We start from the raw sequence: 17,735 nt of genomic DNA, 5'->3' as shown, positions 1-17,735 counted from the left end.
CCCACTCTCAAGACATAACTATCTCCTGGAGGCCCCATTTCCTGGTACCACCACTTTGTAGGTTATGATTTGGGGGAGACACAAACATTCATACCACAGATTCTCCTCAGGGAATGTTTCCTCTTTCCTTTTCTTCTCTCTTCTTGCTTTTGTTGTTGTTGTTGGCAGTGGTGGTGGTAGTTTGTTTGTTGTCAGAATTCTTCTGGGATAGAGTCTTGCTATGGCCCTAATTCTCTTGTCTCTGCCTCTGGCATACACCACCACACCTGGCTGCTTTTCACTTTTCTCTTTCATAAAAGTAAGCACTTGCAGCCGGGCGGTGGTGGCGCACGCCTTTAATCCCAGCACTCGGGAGACAGAGGCAGGTGGATCTCTGTGAGTTCGAGGCCAGCCTGGTCTACAAAGTGAGTTCCAGGAAAGGCGCAAAACTACACAGAGAAACCCTGTCTCGAAAAATCAAAACAAAAACAAAACAAAAGTAAGCACTTGCTATGCATCTTATCATACCCACGTTTGACTTTATAATTTCAGGGGTGGGGGCATGTTGTTTTGGGTTTGTTTTGAGACAGGGTCTGATATACCTCAAGTTGACCTCAAACTCCTTATGTAGCTAAGGCTGGCCTTGAACTCCTGATTTTTTTTTCCTTAAGCGTCTTACAATAAATTGCAGAACTTTGACTTTCAAATTTTGAATGAAACCCTTGTTGGCTGTTTTCCATCCTGGGATATTACTGACATTAGTGCTTGTTCTTGTACCTGTGATGGCAACTCTGTTATGTATCTGTGCCATGCCTGTGTGGGTACTGTAGTCATTCATAGGGCATTAGAACTCAGTGTTGGGGTGTAGCAGAGACTATTATAAGATTTTATAAAGTAGGGCTGTCTTTCAAGGCCCCCTTGCAGGCATGAGTGAGCAATTGCAGGTACTCACAATTTACTCATTCTCCAAGCTGGCAAGGAGCTATCCCTGCACTCACATTGTGAGAATGCTTTTTTACGCAATTTGGTTAGGACCCAGGCTGATTCACAGAAATCCTGATTAACTAAACTTGTTCAGCCTCATGTGGGATTACAAAGTGGCCATTCCTCAGGGAAAATTATTCTAAAATACCCACTTTTCTGATTCTTTCAAAATTCACTCAGTCATATTCCCCAAGGATATGGCCTGAGGTAGTATCAAGATTAGAATGAGTTGATCCACTCCTACCTTACCAGCAAAGGCTCTGTTGCCTGCCTGCCTGACTGCCACAAAGTGCTGAACTGATTTATGCCATTTCTTTCCGAGAGAGTTTCACATAGCTCTCCCATTGGCCTTATGTGGACCATGGCTGGTTCCAAAAAGGAAAAGCAGCTTCCAGACACACAGCTTCCCCATGATGAGAACTTCCATGGCTCTACCTGGTGCCCAGTGACTTCTTCTATATACAATAGAATAGATATGCTAAAGAAAATAGGTTAGGGTGGAGTCCCTGGCTCACAAGTTCCTACCTGTATATTCTTCTGGGACTTATCAAGCCTCATGGAGCCCACTCAGTTGAGTGTGTGGACCATGAACGTTCATTCTCCCCTCAACACTCACCTTATGCCTCTACCATAGGCTTCACAGTTTGTTCTTGTTGCTGGCCATGTCTTAGTTCTTTTGGGACATGGAAAGTTGTCCAGTGTTCTGCCTGTTAGCAATACCCACACTCTTCACCTCTGTCCCTCATTCTAGCATGCTGCCTATGCCTACCACAGAACAGACAATGAGCACACTGCTGTGGAGTGACATCCTCATGCTCTCTCAGAATTGAGCTATTGCCTTCATCAAGGAGGGGCGCAATAAGAAGCAAAACCAAACCAAACCTCTCACTTGCTCTTGTAGCTCCCGCACAGAACTGGTTTTGTTTGAAGTGATGTGGGTCAGCTTCCCAGCTCTACAACAAAGGAGACCGTCAACTTACAGAGAGAAGAAAGTGGGTTGGAGAGATGGCTCGGAGGCTGGGCGGGCAGGAGAATCTGAGTTTTGGCCTCTGCGACCCATGTCAATCTGGACAGTGCGTGTCTGCAATCCCATCACTCCTTCAATGAGATGGGTCAGTGAAGACAGGAAAGCTGGCTTGCCTGCTGGCCTGGCACATGCAGCAGCAAACAATGGAAGACCTTTTCTTAAGCAAGATGGAGAGTGAAGATCAACACCCAAGGTTGTTCTCCAGCATCCACAAGTTTATGCCATGGCGCATGCACCCTAATTGCTTGCTCTCTCTCACTGTCTCTCTATGTGTGTGTCTCTCTATCTCTGTCTCTCTCTCACACACACAGGCACACACACAAGGGGGGTATTTACAAGCGAAAAGGATTATTTTGTATTTTGGCTCACTGTTTTGGAGGTTCTAGCTATGAGGCTTTGGGCATGTGGAGAGACAGCACATCATGATGGGTAGAGCATATGATGAAGTAGAACCACTCACAACCTTGAAGCAGGAAGCAAAATGTACAAGAGAAGGAAGAGGAGGTTGTTGTTAGGTTTTTCTTTTATTCTAGCCCCATGATGGAATGCCAAAATATAATTGGTTATTTTTGCTCTTTTGGGGGGCCCACCACCCAGCTTCCAAATAAATCACACACAGAGGCTTATTCTTCATTATAAATGCTTGGTCTTAGCTTGGCTTTTTCTTGCCAGCTTTTCTTAACTTTAAATTATCCCATCTACCTTTTGCCTCTGGGCTTTCTCCTTTTCTTATTTCTGTATATCTTACTTTTGCTTTTACTCTGTGACTTGCTGGGTGGCCAGACCCTGAAGTCCTCCTCCCTTTGTTCTGGCTCCTTCTTCTCCTCCTCCTCCCAGATTCCTCCTCCTATATATTCTCTCTGCCTGCCAGCCCCACCCATCCTTTCTCTTGCCTCACTATTAGCCATTCAGCTCTTTATTAGACCATCAAGTGTTTTAGACAGGCAAAGTAACACAGCTTCACAGAGTTAAACAAATGCAACATTAAGGAATACAACAAACACATCTTTGCATGATTAAACCAATGTTCCACAGCATAAAAAAATGCAACACATCTTAAACTAATATTCCACAGCAAGAGGTGGTGATGGCTACAGTGGCAGCACTGGCCAGATCCCGTGGAGGCACGTTCCCACTAAAATGACTTCCATTCACTGGGTCCCACCTGTGGACCAGACCTTTACCATATAGACCTTTGGGAATAGATGAAGCACAAACTTTAGCAGAAGCTGAATCCATAGCTTTCCCATGTTGGGGTCCCCAATTCCTCCACTAAGTTGGTGATGCAGATGTACATCACTCTGCAGGTCTTTGAGAACAGCAGCCATATGGGCATAACGGAGTACAGGACACTCACTGGTCACCTAAAGTCAACCAGAGATAGTGACTCTTTGACTTTGGTAGATGCATAGGAACAAGCAGAGCACCAGCAAGCTCTGTTTAGAAAAATTAAGGCAAAGTGGGAGAAAGCCAGGGATTGGGAGGGGTTTTCATGGGATTTACAGCAGGAGCTAGACAAAGACTGAGGTCATTTCTAGTGCATGTCAAAAACTGATCCAATAAGGGGTCACATACTCTGTACAAGCTTTTCTGGTCTGGCTAAGAAAATGGCCACAAGTTGTTCATATGCTGCTGCTATCATTAGGTGTGGTTAAACCCACTCTGTTCGCCTCTGACTTCTGCTTTGTTAGCTGATGAATTTGACTATCTGCTGGCTGTCAACCCTGAGCAGCATTGCCCCTTGCTGACTTTGCCTGTGTTGCTGGGCTTAGAGCTTGGTGGGGTCTGCTAACTATTAATGGCATTAAGCTCTCTTGCCTCTCATATTTATATGACCAGCTTGAAGTTTGCCATGTGGGGGAGCAAGTCTTTCTCGGTTACTTCATCTCCAGCTCCTTGCCCACGTGGTAGTCTTCTTTCTGAGATACATGGAGGCTTTTTAGAAGCTATTCTTACAATCTAGTCTGTTCCAATTAGCTGTTTTAGAAGCAAGGTGATCAGAAAGGGCAGCAGTGCTGGGCATACGTTCTTTAGGGAAGGGGCCTTTCTGGAGCTCTGTCCTTCCTCTTATCTGGCCAGTGTAGCTATCTCATAACCACCTACATGCCCCTTTATCTCTTATTCCTAATGTTCCTAGCTTCATCATTTTAACCTAACAACACATTTCTTTTAAAAGAAAACTGTAGAAGTAACCAACCTTCTTATTAAATAAGAAACACAGAACCAATGCAAAGAAGAAAGCCAAGAGGTCAGAGCTAAGAGCTAAAACCTTACCCTTCCTCCTGCGGTGGTCCTACCTCTCCGAACCAGAGCTACCCCTGTGTTAAAGTCTTTATATAGAGTTCCTGTCCTGCCTTCTCATTGGTTGTAAACCCAACCACATGACCACCTCATCACTGCCTGTCTGTATAGACCTCCAGGTTTTCCATGATTGGTATTGAGATTAAAGGCATGTGTATCCAATACTGGCTGTATCCCTGAACACACAGAGACTTACCCAGCTCTGCCTACCAAGTGCTGGGATTACAAGCATACGCCACCACTGCCCTGCTTTCCTATGGCTTGTTAATAGCTCTGACCCCCGGGCAACTTTATTTATTAACATACAAATATCATTTTAATACAAATAAAATATCACCATAGAAAACAATGAGACTTATTTATTTTTATCTTATGTGTATAAGTGTTTTGCCAGCAAGGATGTATGTGTACTACATGTGTATCTGATGCTCAGGGAAGCCAGAAGAAGGCATCAAATCCCCTGGAACTAGAGTTACAGACAGTTGTTAGCCTCTGTGTGGGTGCTGGGAATCAAACCTGGGTGTCCTCTGGAAGACTAGCCAGCCAGTGCTCTTAACCACTGAGCTGTCTTTCCAGCCTCCTTTTACCAACTTGTTTAGACTTACTATTTCTTCCATAATGAAAGGCTAAGCTCTGTGAAGGGAACAGACATTTTTATCTGTGTCCTGTCACCTACACCTACACCTACCCAAATCATTATCTTCTATGTGCTGCTCAGGGTTTTTTTTTTTTTTTTTTTGCCAATTTGATACAAGCTACAGTCATCTGGGAAGAAGAAAACTCAATTGAGAAATGTTTTTCTAAGACTGCCTGTAGGCGGCTGGGTGGTGGTGGTACTCGCCTTTAATCCCAGAACTCAGGAGTCAAAGGCAGGCAGATCTCTGAGTTCAAGGCCAGCCTGGTCTACAGAGACGAGGACAGCTGGTGCTCCACAGAGAGACCCTGTCTCAAAAAATAAAAATAAGTAAAAAAAAAATTTAATAATAATAATAATAATAATAATAATAAAGACTGCCTGTGGGCAAATCTGTAGGGCACTGTAAGGCATTTTCTTGATTAATGATTGGTGTGTGAGGTCCCAGCCCACTGTGAGCAGCCCCCCTCAACCCCCACCCCCAGGCAGGAAGTCCCGGGTTGTATAGAGAAGTTAGCTGAACACGCCTTGTGAAGAAAGCCAGTAAGCATCACTCTGCCTCAGTTCCTGTCTCCAGGTTCCTGCTTGGTCTTTATTACAGCAATAGACAGCTGACTAGGACACATGTCAAGGTGATCCTGTTAGGCAAGGGTGCTGCTCAGTGCTAGAGGGCTTGCTTACTCTGTTTGGGATCCTGGGTGTAATTCTTAGCACCAATACCAATAATAGCATTATTAGTAACAAGCAACCCTTCAGAGATAGAGAGAGGAGGAGTGGTGCCCTATCTGGTTCTTATCCACCTACCATACCCTCATTCTTTCGTTTTCCTGGCTCTGGGGAATGGAACCCAGGGCCTTCATGTGCCTAACACATCACCACTAAACTCCACAGTCCCACTCATTCTATGGTAAATGCTTGCCTAGTTTTCTCATACTTGCCGTTTTTGCTTTGTCGTCTGTCTGTTTTGATGAGAAAACAGCGTGGTGGCCATACTGTGGGGTCTGTGGAAGCCCAGGCTAGACCAACTGCCCTGGATAAGTGCAGTGACTCCTTCCATTTTTGCTGCTGAAGAGAAACCATGTGAATTGACAAGACCTCCTGAGGAGGTTTCAAATCGCCAGTAGTTCAGAGTCAGACACTGTCTCAGGGAAGAATTCACGCCCCCAGACACCACTGCCCTGTGCTCTGAATAATTCAATGGTGGTGACACACAGGCTAACCACTTGTCCCAAATCAAAGTGTCTATTAATATTTGGAGGATTGTGTTTAACAGCTGTGAGTTTTAAAATAGATCCAGTCCCATCCCTTACCTTCTAGCCTTTCATGGAAGAGAGCAGACAGGACCACACAGATGGAGAACATGAAGTCACTTGTACAACGTGGTGTATGATACATCCAGCTCAGGGGCATAGCAACCTAGGTAAATGCTGACCACCGAACCATCTTCATCTTTTTTTTCCCCAACTCTGGGTCTCATTATGTTACATAGTGTTTTCTCATATGCCTGGGCTCAAGTGATCGTCCTCCTTTACCTCCAGATGACAGGCATGCTCTGCCACACTTGGCTTGGCTTTGCCACTTAACAAGAATTATTCATGTAACGCCGAAGTAACTATGATCACATCTAACAATACCTGTCTGCTTGCCTTTGATTCTTCTCTCCTTCTTCTCTGGTCAATCTCGTCTGTGTCTCTCTGTATGTGTGTCTCACTCCGTCTCCCTCTCCTTGTCTCCCTTCCTGTTAGGACAAGAACATACAAGTATGTAAACATGAAGAATGACAGGCTGAATCTTGCTCTTGGACCTTGTTAGAGGGTTAGAACTTACAAAATGGGAAGGTTTTCTTCATTGTTGTTGCTAGTTTCCTGTTTATGTTTATTTTAAACACTATTTTGATTCTTTGAGAATCTCATACAATGTATTTTAATCATGTTCACTCCCACCCCCAACTCCTGGATCCTCCCCCACCTCCCTACACACCCAACTTTGTGTCCTTAACAAAAAAAAATAAAACTCTACAGTTCAATTTGTGCTGCTCAAATACTCTTTGATGTAGGGCATACGCTGGAGCATCTGTCTCCCAGAGGTCACAACCTTGAAAAAAACTAATGCTCCACGTCCCAGCAGCTATCAGTTACCAATAGCACCTCAGATAGGGGTGGGACTTTGTACCCACCTCCCCACTCCATGTTGAGATTTGGCCTGGCTTCAGCTTGTGCATGGCTATCACAACCACTGTGAGAACACATGTGCCGCAGCCCTGTTGTGCCCAGGAAACTGATTTTTTGTAGTCATCTACGGCCTCTGACTCTTACACCCTTTCTACCCCTCCTCTGTGCTGACACCTAAACCTTGGAGAGTGCGTGATATAGATGTCCCCTTTAGGGCTGAGTACACTGCACGTTCTTACTCTTGGTGCATTGCCCAGTGTGGGTCTCTATGTTAATCAGCATCTATTGCAAAAAGAAGTTTCTCTAACAAGGATTAAGAGATGCACCAATATATGGCTATAACAATAAGTAACAAGGATGTGGTTTAATGCTATATCCATTCAGCAGAGAAAATAATAGGCTCTCTTAGAGGCCCTGTGACCTATCCAGCCACTCAGGCTCTTGGCCTCTATGACTGTCCCATGTTTGGGTTCCATTTTGAGGAGTGGACCTTAAGTCCAATTAGAAAGTGGTTGACTGCTCCATGATATTTGTGCTGCTATTACACCAGTGGTGTATCTGGCCAGGCCAATCATTATTTTAGAGGGTTCACAGCTGAGTAAAAGATTGATGATTACTTTTCTGCTCTAGTAGTATGGGTAGCATCTGCCAACTTTATGAAAGCTAGCCATTAGGGAAGAGTCTAAATCAGTATTAGCTTGATCTCTCCATGAACTGTGACTCAAGAACATGGTCTCTTCAGCAATAGAGTCCTATATTGGCAAGCTTTAAAGGGTAACAAATGCAATGATAACAGCCTGTAATGTTTAGAGACCTATGGACCTCTAAAGGCCAACTACTCACAAGGAGGTCACCCATTCCTAGTCCTGGGGTTTTTATTTGCTAGCCTGTCATAGGTAGTAGGGATGTTGTTCCTCATTATTAGATAGCTTCATTTGAACTCTTTATATATATATATATATATATATATATATATATATATATATATATATATGTGTGTGTGTGTGTGTGTGTGTGTGTGTGTGTGTGTGTGTGTGTGTGTGTGTTAGAATGTTTCTACAGTAGTTGGTTCCCATGTGGCTTTTAAAAAGAACCTTTTATGTTAGTTATTCTTCCATTTCCCTCCTCCACTGCCCTGCCCTCCCATCCCCCAACCCACTTAACACTTCCCCTTCCACTTCCTCTTTCCTCTACACCACTGCATTCCATTTTCCTTCCCTTGAAAGCCCCAACCCCTGCCCTGGCCCCTTACTAGCTTCCTGACCTGTATGAGTATTCCAAATGAGACACGCATATCTGCATTCACTCACGAGGGCAAACATGTAGTATATGTTTTTCTGAGTCTAGGTTACCTCACTCAGCATGATTATATCCGGCTTCATCCATTTGCCTGAAAATTTCATACTTTCATTTGTCTTAACAGTTGAATATCCCATTGTGTAAATATACAACATTTTCATTATCAATTCATCAGTTAATAAACATCTAGGTTGCTTCAATTTCCTGGCTACTGTGAATAAAGCAACAATGGATGAGCAAGTATCTCTGTAGATGAATATAAGGTCTTTTATGTATAGGTCCAAGAGTGGTTTAGCTGGATCTCTTGGTAGATGTATTTCTAGTTTGTTGAGGAACCCTCAGAATGATTGCGGTAGTGACTGTACCAGTTTGCATTCCAGCCAGCAACAAATAACTGTTTTCTTTTTACCACATCTATGCCAGCATTTTTTTTTTTTTATCTTAGCCATTCTGACTGGGGTAAGAGGAAATCTCAAAATCGTTTGGTTTGCATTTCCCTCATTCCTAAACATTTAGAAAAATATTTCTTACCATTTCTCTTTTATCTTTTGAGAGCTTCCTGTTTAGTTTCTTGCTGCATTTTTAATAGTTTATATTTTCTGCTCTTGACGCTTCTTTCTTTTTCTTTTTTGAGTTCTTTGTGTATTCCAGGTGCTAGTCCTCTGTCTCTTGTATAGCTGATAAAGTCTCCCCGCCCCCACCAATTCTGTAAGGCATCTCTTCACTCACATGATGGTGTCCTTTGCTGTACAGAAGCTGTGTACATTTCCATGGTCCCATTTGTCAGTTGTTATTAATGACTGCACTGCCAGAGTCCTGTTCAGAAAGTCCTTTTCTGTGCCTGCACGTTGGAACCTATCTCCTACTTTCTACTCTTAAAAAGATTCAGGGTACCAAGTGTTATGTTGAAGGCCTTGATCCAATTGATGTTGAGTTGTGCAAGGTGAGAAATAAGGATCTAATTGTATCCTTCTACATATAGCTACATGACTAGCACCATTTGTTAAAGATGCTGATCTCCAGTGTGTACTTTTGGCCTCTTTGTCAAAACCAGTTGCCTGTAGGAGAGCGTGCTCATATCTGGGTCCTCAATGAGATTCCATTGGTCAAGTGCCTGTTTGTGTGGCAGTGTGCTGTTCTCATTACTACAGCTCTGAAGTACAACTTGAAATCAGTGATAGTGATGTCTCCAGCAGTTCTTTCATTGTTCAGGATCGCTTTGGCATGTGTGTGTGTGTGTGTGTGTGTGTGTGTGTGTGTGTGTGTGTGTGCACTTCCATTTAAAATTCAAGATTTTTTTTTCAATTCTGTGAAGAGTTGCTTAGGAATTTTGATGGAAATTGTGTTGAATATGTAGATTGATTTCAGTAGGATAGCAACTTTCACACTATTATGCCTACCAATCCATGAGCATGGGAGAGCTTTCCATCTTTGGATATTTTTTTCAAGTTCTCTCTTCAGTGTCTTAAAGTCATCCTACAAGTATTTCACTTCTTTAGTTAAATTTACTACAAGATTTTCGAAACTATTGTAAATGAGATGGTTTCCCAGATTTTTTTTTTTTTTTTTGATTTGGTGGTTGTTGGTATATAAGCTGGTTATTGGTTTTTGTGTGTTAATTTTTTTACTGCTATTTTACAGAATGCATTTATCAGTTGTAGGAGTTTTCTGGTGGAGCCTTTAAGGTATTTTATACAGAGAATCATATCGTCTGCAAATACCAATACCTTTACTTCTCCCTTTCCTATTTGCGTCCCCTATGTCTCCTTCACGTGTTCTGCTGTTCTAGAACGTCCCATGCACTGTGCTGACGGGAATGGAGGGAGCTGACATACTATCTTTCCCCTCATTTTTCCTCTTCCAGTTTTTCATCATTTGATATGATGTTGGTTGTAGTCTTGTTATATATTGCCTTTATTGTGATGAATTATATCTCCCATATTCCTAAATTCTCCTGGAATTTTATCATGAAAGGATGCTGAATTTTAACAAAACCTTTTTTTCCCACATCTCCAGATGATCATGTAGTTTCTGGGCTTGAGTCTGTTAACGTGGTGGAATATATTTATTGATCTACATAAGTTGTAGATAATTTTTATTTTTCTGGGATGAAACTGATGTGAACATGGTGGATAATCTTTTTGATATGCTCTTGAATTCAGTTTGCATGTGTTTTATTGAGAATTTCTGCATCTGTGTTCAGCAGAGAGTGGCCTATAATATAATTTTTATTGGGTCTTTATCTAGTTTCAGCATCAGGATAATATTAGTGCCATAAAAAGAATTTTGGAAGAGTTCCTTCCTTTTCCATTTTATGGAATAATTTGAGGAGTATTGTTATTACTTCTTGGAAGGTATGATAGAATTCTACTCTGCATCTATCTGGCCCAGGATTTTTTTTTTTTATTTCTAATTACTGCTTGTTGTAGGATATTTGTGCACTGTGTGAAGATGTATGTCACTGTGATTGGTTTGATAAAGAACTGAATGGCCAATAGCTAGGCAGGAAAGATAGGTGGGATTTCCAGGGAGAGAGGGGAAGAAGAGGAGGAATCTAGGCATGTGGATTACACCAGAGAGATACCAGGAGACTCTGGAGAAGTTGGGCACATGGACCAGAGCGGAGGTAATCACGATATGTGACACAATGTACATTAATAGAGACAGGCTAATTTAAGTTTCAAGAGCTAGTAGGACAAACCTAAGCTAATGGCCAAGCTTTCATAATTAATAATAAGTCTCTGTGTCATTATTTGTGAGCTGGCAGTCCCAGTGAGAAAGTCCCACTACATATGGCACCCATGGTGGGGTGCAAATATCCAAACACAGGGCCTGAGAAAGCTAAGAAAAGTTCTGGACAAGGAGCCAGATGTGCCTTCCTAGTCTTGCAGTCTCTCAGGTTGGCTGGTGCTAAGCGGTGTACAGAGGCATGGCTACTGGCCGCTGCCCGTGGGCTGGAGCCAGCTGCCAGAGGGATGCGCCGGCACCATGCACTAAGCTGAGCCAGTTTGTCTCACGTGGTCAGAGAAGGCTGCAGGCACTTAGTAAAGCCAGGTTCAGACACGGAAAACCTCTAAAATGGTGCGGTATGTCTAAAAATGTGCTTAGATGCTAAAGAAAGAAAAGAAAATGGGTATAGACAGTCATAGTGAAAGACCCCCGTCTGGAGTCTTCCCTCTGGAGAGACCCTCGCCCAGAGATCACACCGAGACCACAAGTCAGATGCAAACAGCAAGAGGCTTTATTCAGGAACACGGGTACCCGGGGCGATACAGTCCCTCCAGAGGCTGAAGAGACTGGCGCGCCGACGGGCTGGAGTGGAGGGTTTTTATAGGGTTGGGCAGCGGAAGGGCGGGTACAGAAGCAGGAAGCATAGTTTACAGGGTTCTGATTGGACGATTCGTATGAGGCCAGGTTCAAACTCAGGACAGCTCGTGGTTTTTCCCCGAGCTCGACACGCCTGCTGACTTGGCTCTTATCCAGGGTACAAGTTGTTTTTCTGACCTTTAGTTACTTTTCAGGCCTTGCTCAAAAATGGCGTTAGGCTAAGCAAGTATGCTGGGGCCCTTCATTCCCCCATTTTCTTATCTCAGGGAATGGAATCCTCCATTCATGGGGAAGAATAGGGATGTGGCTCCATTTCCACCTGGTTGAGTCGTTGGTATTGTTGGGTCAATACCAAGGTCTGAATAGTAGAAACACGTTCCCTGATAAATTGGACAAGTCTGTTTAGGATACAGGGCCCGAGCGTCAGAAGGAGCAATAAAATCAGAAGGGGTCCCAAAAGGGTGGAGATAAGGGTGGTGAGCCAGGGGGACCTTCTGAACCATCCTTCAAACCATCCCTGCTGTTCTTCAAAGAGTTTTTGTCTTTGTTCTAATCTTTTTCTTAATCTAGCCATGCTATCTCTCACCACCCCAGTATGATCCGCATAGAAGCAACATTCTTCTTTAAGGGCGGCACATAACCCCCCCTCCTGCAGGAAGAGGAGGTCTAATCCCCTCCGGTTCTGCAGAACTACTTCAGACAGGGAGGTGAGTGACTTTTCCAAGGCACTCACGGATTCCTCCAGTGCCTGGATATCGGTGTGCATGGCAACCTGGAGTTGTCTGAACTGGTTGGTTTCCATGAGGGCAGTGGTACCTGTGCCTATTCCGGCAGCGACTCCTCCCATAGTTAATCCACCTAGTATCAGGGCCAGGGTTAGCGAGACTGGCTCTCTTTTTATACGGGGGACCCCTGTCTCATATCGGGCATAGATATCTTCAGGTGCATGGTAGACTATCTTGGGGTACAGTTCTATGAGCACACAATAATCGGCCGTGTTGGCTAGTATTGAGGAGGAGAGGCATGGTGTAAGTCCAGTGCTACAGGCCCAATAAGTCCCGTTGGGAGCCACGAGATAGTGGGGTCCTGGAACAAGTGCCTGGGTGCGATTACACAGGTGTTGGTGGGTGTAGGGTACTATCCCCAGACATAGTCCTTGTCCTGACACCTCGGAGATTGTGAGCTTATGCTGAGGTGTCGAGGCACATCCTGACAGGGGTGAAGAAGAATTGGTGAAGCTTCCGACTACGGCCACCCCCTCATAATAGGGGGGTGTGGAGACTAGGCATAACCAGCATTCCTGAGTCTGATTTGGGTTGGTAACATTGAGGGCTGAGTAAGCGCCCTCTATAAGATTCAATAGCCGGTCTCCCGTACCGGGCCTGGGTGGCTGGAGGGTGACTGGGGTTATAGTGGCATTCGGAGCCGTGCTTGGGCGAATGGCCGAATTGGGTTGGGAGGTAGCCCTCGGGGGTGCCGGAGCGGGTAAAGAGAGGCGCTTTTGGTCAGAGAGAACCTGGTTGGGACCTATAGAGGCGGAGGGCTCCGTGATTTTAAGCCTAATCGTAAACACGACTCCCTGGTCCCATCCCGTCATGTAAAGTCTAAGTCCCCATGTTCTACCTTTAATCCAGTCTTGTGTTATCTCCCTTCCCTTTTGAGTAAAAGATATATTCAGGGGGTTGCAGGTGAAATTTACACAGGGCCCTGTAGATGTATCCAACCTTCCCATCAAACAATAAACACAGAACCAATGCAAAGAAGAAAGCCAAGAGGTCAGAGCCAAGAGCCAAAACCTTACCCTTCCTCCTGCAGTGGTCCTACCTCTCCGAACCAGAGCTACCCCTGTGTTAAAGTCTTTATATAGAGTTCCTGTCCTGCCTTCTCATTGGTTGTAAACCCAACCACATGACCGCCTCCTCACAGCCTGTCTGTATAGGCCTCCAGGTTTTCCATGATTGGTATTAAGATTAAAGGCATGTGTATCCAATAATGGCTGTATCCCTGAACACACAGAGACTTACCCAGCTCTGCCTACTAAGTGCTGGAATTACAAGCATACGCTACCACTGCCCTGCTTTCCTATGGCTTGCTAATAGCTCTGACCCCCGGGCAACTTTATTTATTAACATACAAATAACATTTTAATACAAATAAAATATCACCATATTTCCCCTTTTCTATTTTAATAAAAAGGAAAAAAAAGAAAAAGCTTATAACTAATATAAGAAAAACTATATACAAAAGGATAATAACTATATACAATATATACAAGTAATAAATACCTAAACAATGTCTAGTCCATTTGTATTTGACAAATTCAGAGAAAATAATTTCATTATCTATCCTATTTTGGTAAGTTCAAAATGTATCCTAATTAATCTTCAACTATAACTAACTAACCTTCAACTATAACTAACTAATCTTCAACTCCCTCAGAGACCCAAGAAGGAAATAATATTAGCTAACAAAAATAAAAACAGGAAGTGCACATAAGCAACCTCCAAAAAATTTGTGAGTTGACAGAAACAGACAGCTGTCTGGACAGTCACCTGAGGTTTCTCCGAAGTGCTGGGGCATCATCTTCAGCCTATAGGCCCAGCATATCCGACAGACTCATTTGTGAAGCAGGATGTACACAAGGTCAACAGTTCAACCTCACATTGAGTGAGAGTAGTCCATGTACCAGAAACACCTGAATTCCACCAGTGTCATGTCATGATTCAGGATTTCAAATTCTGGAAATTGCTGATGGTTTTCCAACTCAGCTGTCCATTCTTCCTGGCTGTGTATATATGGCTTCATCTCAGCATCCCATTCTTCTCCATATCCCTCCATCAAATGCCAGTCTACTATTGAGAGGCGTGAGCTTAGTTACTCTTCAAGAATAACTGTTTCAGCTGCTGTTCCATTGCACATCAGAGGCCATCGGCCCACTGCCTGTTCAGCTGCCTTCGAAGAAAAGGGCACTGTACCTTTTTCGAATTGCGAAGGCCACTTCAGGGATGGTGCCATATTGTCCTGGCCTCTGAAGATGCCTTTTGATAAAGCCATAACCACACTTGTTTTGGCAAGAATCAGTAATCCTTTGTTTTATGTCCTGTTTGTCCATTTTGTCCTGTTGATTCGAGGATACTTTGTTGTCCAGTGGCTAACTTTTGCCACAATGAAAGTTAACTCCATATGCAGTTTCTTCAATGCCCATATTTTCTCTGAAGTAGATTGGTACTGCCAGGAGCCGACATGTCTCATAGTCATAACAAAAAAGAAAAATTTTCTAAGTTATTAAAACATTTTAAATGCCATATTCTGTAGATCTCTGAAGGGTTTGAAGATAACCTGTCTATCTAAAATATATCTACTCAATCTTGAAAACATACCTAATATAACTACAAGTTCTATTATAATATCTAACTACTAACTTTCATTTCTTTATATCCTAATAGTTGGTAATAACATTCAAGGATCAGAAAATTGCATTACATTGTTAGATGAACGGTACAATTAGAAAAATATATATAACATTTTCTAACAATATCAATTTCAATATATATAATTTGTATACAATATAAAACAATCCAATCCAATGTAAAGTATTTACATTTTTCTTTTCTTTCTTTCTTTTTTTTTTTTTTAATAAGAACCTTAAATCTAATCTCCTTTGCTTAGCCTTTTTCCTAACCCTTGACAACAACTTGTAACCAACCCCCCTAATCAATGAAAATTATCCCAGACCCAAAACCCATTAAAAGACCAAAAAAACCAACCGCCCCACACCACCTCTTTGGGAATGTGGGCGTCGTATTCTTGAAATTGCTTCCTGCTGGGTATGGGCGAAGGTATCTTTATCCTGAAAGAAAAATTTTAGGTTAATTGTCAAATTCTAGGAAAGGTAAATATATCCTTCGTTATCCAGTCTGTGTATAATGCCAAAATTCAGGGTTTATCTCAAATCCTTATTCAAGTAGTCTTTGAGACTGGATCATCTCAGCTAGCTCTTCTCAAAATTGCTCTGAGCACTTTGTAGTTCAAAGCTGATCTGTAGATGATGTTTGTCAGCTTAGTGATGTTATTATTGTCCACGTGGAATTGTTGTTGTTGTGGGGCCCCATCTTCTTCCTGGAGACTTCAGTTGATGTTAGGCCTAACCGTGATTTCCTGCAAAAAACTGATAAGAGACTCGAACACAAAGACTATATATGCGACTTTTTAGAATTAGTTAGTACTCTATATGACCATTTATATCTTAACAAAGTTTAAAATGTATATATATCTATATATATTGATCTTGTAAATTTTGATATAAAATTCATACTTTAAGAAAAGTTTAAAGAATCAGAATAGAATCAAAGAGTTGAGATTCGTAATAGAATAGTCCCTTAATTAATTTGGCTTTTCTCCTGTCCCATAGCAGAAGATGGCTCTTTTCCTCTGGCATGATACAGGGAGTTTGCATTTTCCTTTTAACAACATGCTTGAGTTTAAAGAAGGAGAGAGCCATTCTCCAACTCCAAAGTCAGCTTTAAATTTTAATTGAACTGGGACTATTAGAAGTTAAATAGTGTTAAATCTTTAAAGAAAAGCAGAAACAAACATTTAGGAAGACATAAAAATTTTTTTAGATAACATACCCATACGCCATTTCACTCTGTTTCTTAGGATAGATGATTTGTTCCTTTTCTTCAGTTGTCTCATTTGTCCAGTGTTCTTCAAATTCGTTAACCTTCATTCTCCTAAAAGACAAAAACAAAAACCTTTCCCCAAGGTTTTTTGGGGATGTTCCTTTTTGACAAGTTATCTGATTAAATGAAAAGGCATGTGTTACTGGTGTAAGTTAGTTTAAATTGGATGTTTACGATAGTTGATGAACTATCACCTCCTCTAATTAAGAGGTCTCTCTTGTTCAAATCGAACCTTTATCAATTTTGATGGTACCCACAGCTTATCTTCTCCTGTAGAAATAAAAGCAAAACCTCGTCCCCAACGTAACACGTACCCTGGTTTCCATTCTGAGGTCAGCACATCCTTAAAGTATATAGGTTGATTTAATTCTGTAGTTTTTTCTATTATCCAATGTCTCTCTGCAGCTGTTGTTCCTTTCTCATTGGCATTGAGAAAATTCAAAGTTAATAGAGCATTATGTAGTCTATTTCTGGGGGTTTTTGTTACTCCTTTTTGTTTATTTAGCATATCCTTTAGAGTTCTGTTTGATCTTTCTATAACTGCTTGACCTGTAGGATTATGTGGTATACCTGTAACATGGTTTATATTATAATAAGCAAAAAACTGTTTCATTTTAACAGAGACATATGATGGAGCATTATCAGTTTTGATTTGTGCAGGTATACCCATAATGGCCATAACTTCTAGCAAATGAGTGATTACAGAATCAGCTTTTTCAGAACTCAAAGCAGTTGCCCATTGAAATCCTGAATAAGTATCGATAGTGTGGTGTACATATTTCAGTTTTCCAAATTCTGCAAAGTGAAACACGTCCATCTGCCAGATTTCATTCCTCTGAGTACCCTTTGGGTTACATCCTGCTGGTAATGGTGTTTGATTGTAGAAGGAACAAGTAGGACATTTCTTTACTATTTCTTTGGCTTGTTGCCAGGTTATGGAAAAATCCTTTTTTAAACCTTTACTATTTACATGATGTTTTTTATGAAATTCTGAGGCCTCCAGCACATTTCCTATCAATAATTTATCAATCTCATCATTGCCTTGTGCTAGAGGGCCTGGCAGACCAGTATGGGATCTGATGTGAGTTATATATAAAGGATGACTCCGTTTTCTGATTGTATCTTGTAATTGAATAAATAATGAAGTTAATTCTGAAGCATCGTGGATAAATTCTGCAGTCTCAATATGTAATACTACTCTTTCAGCATACTGAGAGTCAGTTACTATATTGAGAGGTTCTGAAAAATCCATTAATACCAACAGAATAGCATACAATTCTGATTTTTGAACTGAATTATAAGGACTTTGAACCACTTTACTTAAATTTTCT

This window comes from Peromyscus californicus, unplaced genomic scaffold (assembly GCF_007827085.1).
Source record: "Peromyscus californicus insignis strain IS unplaced genomic scaffold, ASM782708v3 Scaffold_8__1_contigs__length_139910024, whole genome shotgun sequence".
Classification (NCBI taxonomy): Eukaryota; Metazoa; Chordata; class Mammalia; order Rodentia; family Cricetidae; genus Peromyscus; species Peromyscus californicus.
Note: the sequence above shows the minus strand (reverse complement) of the source record.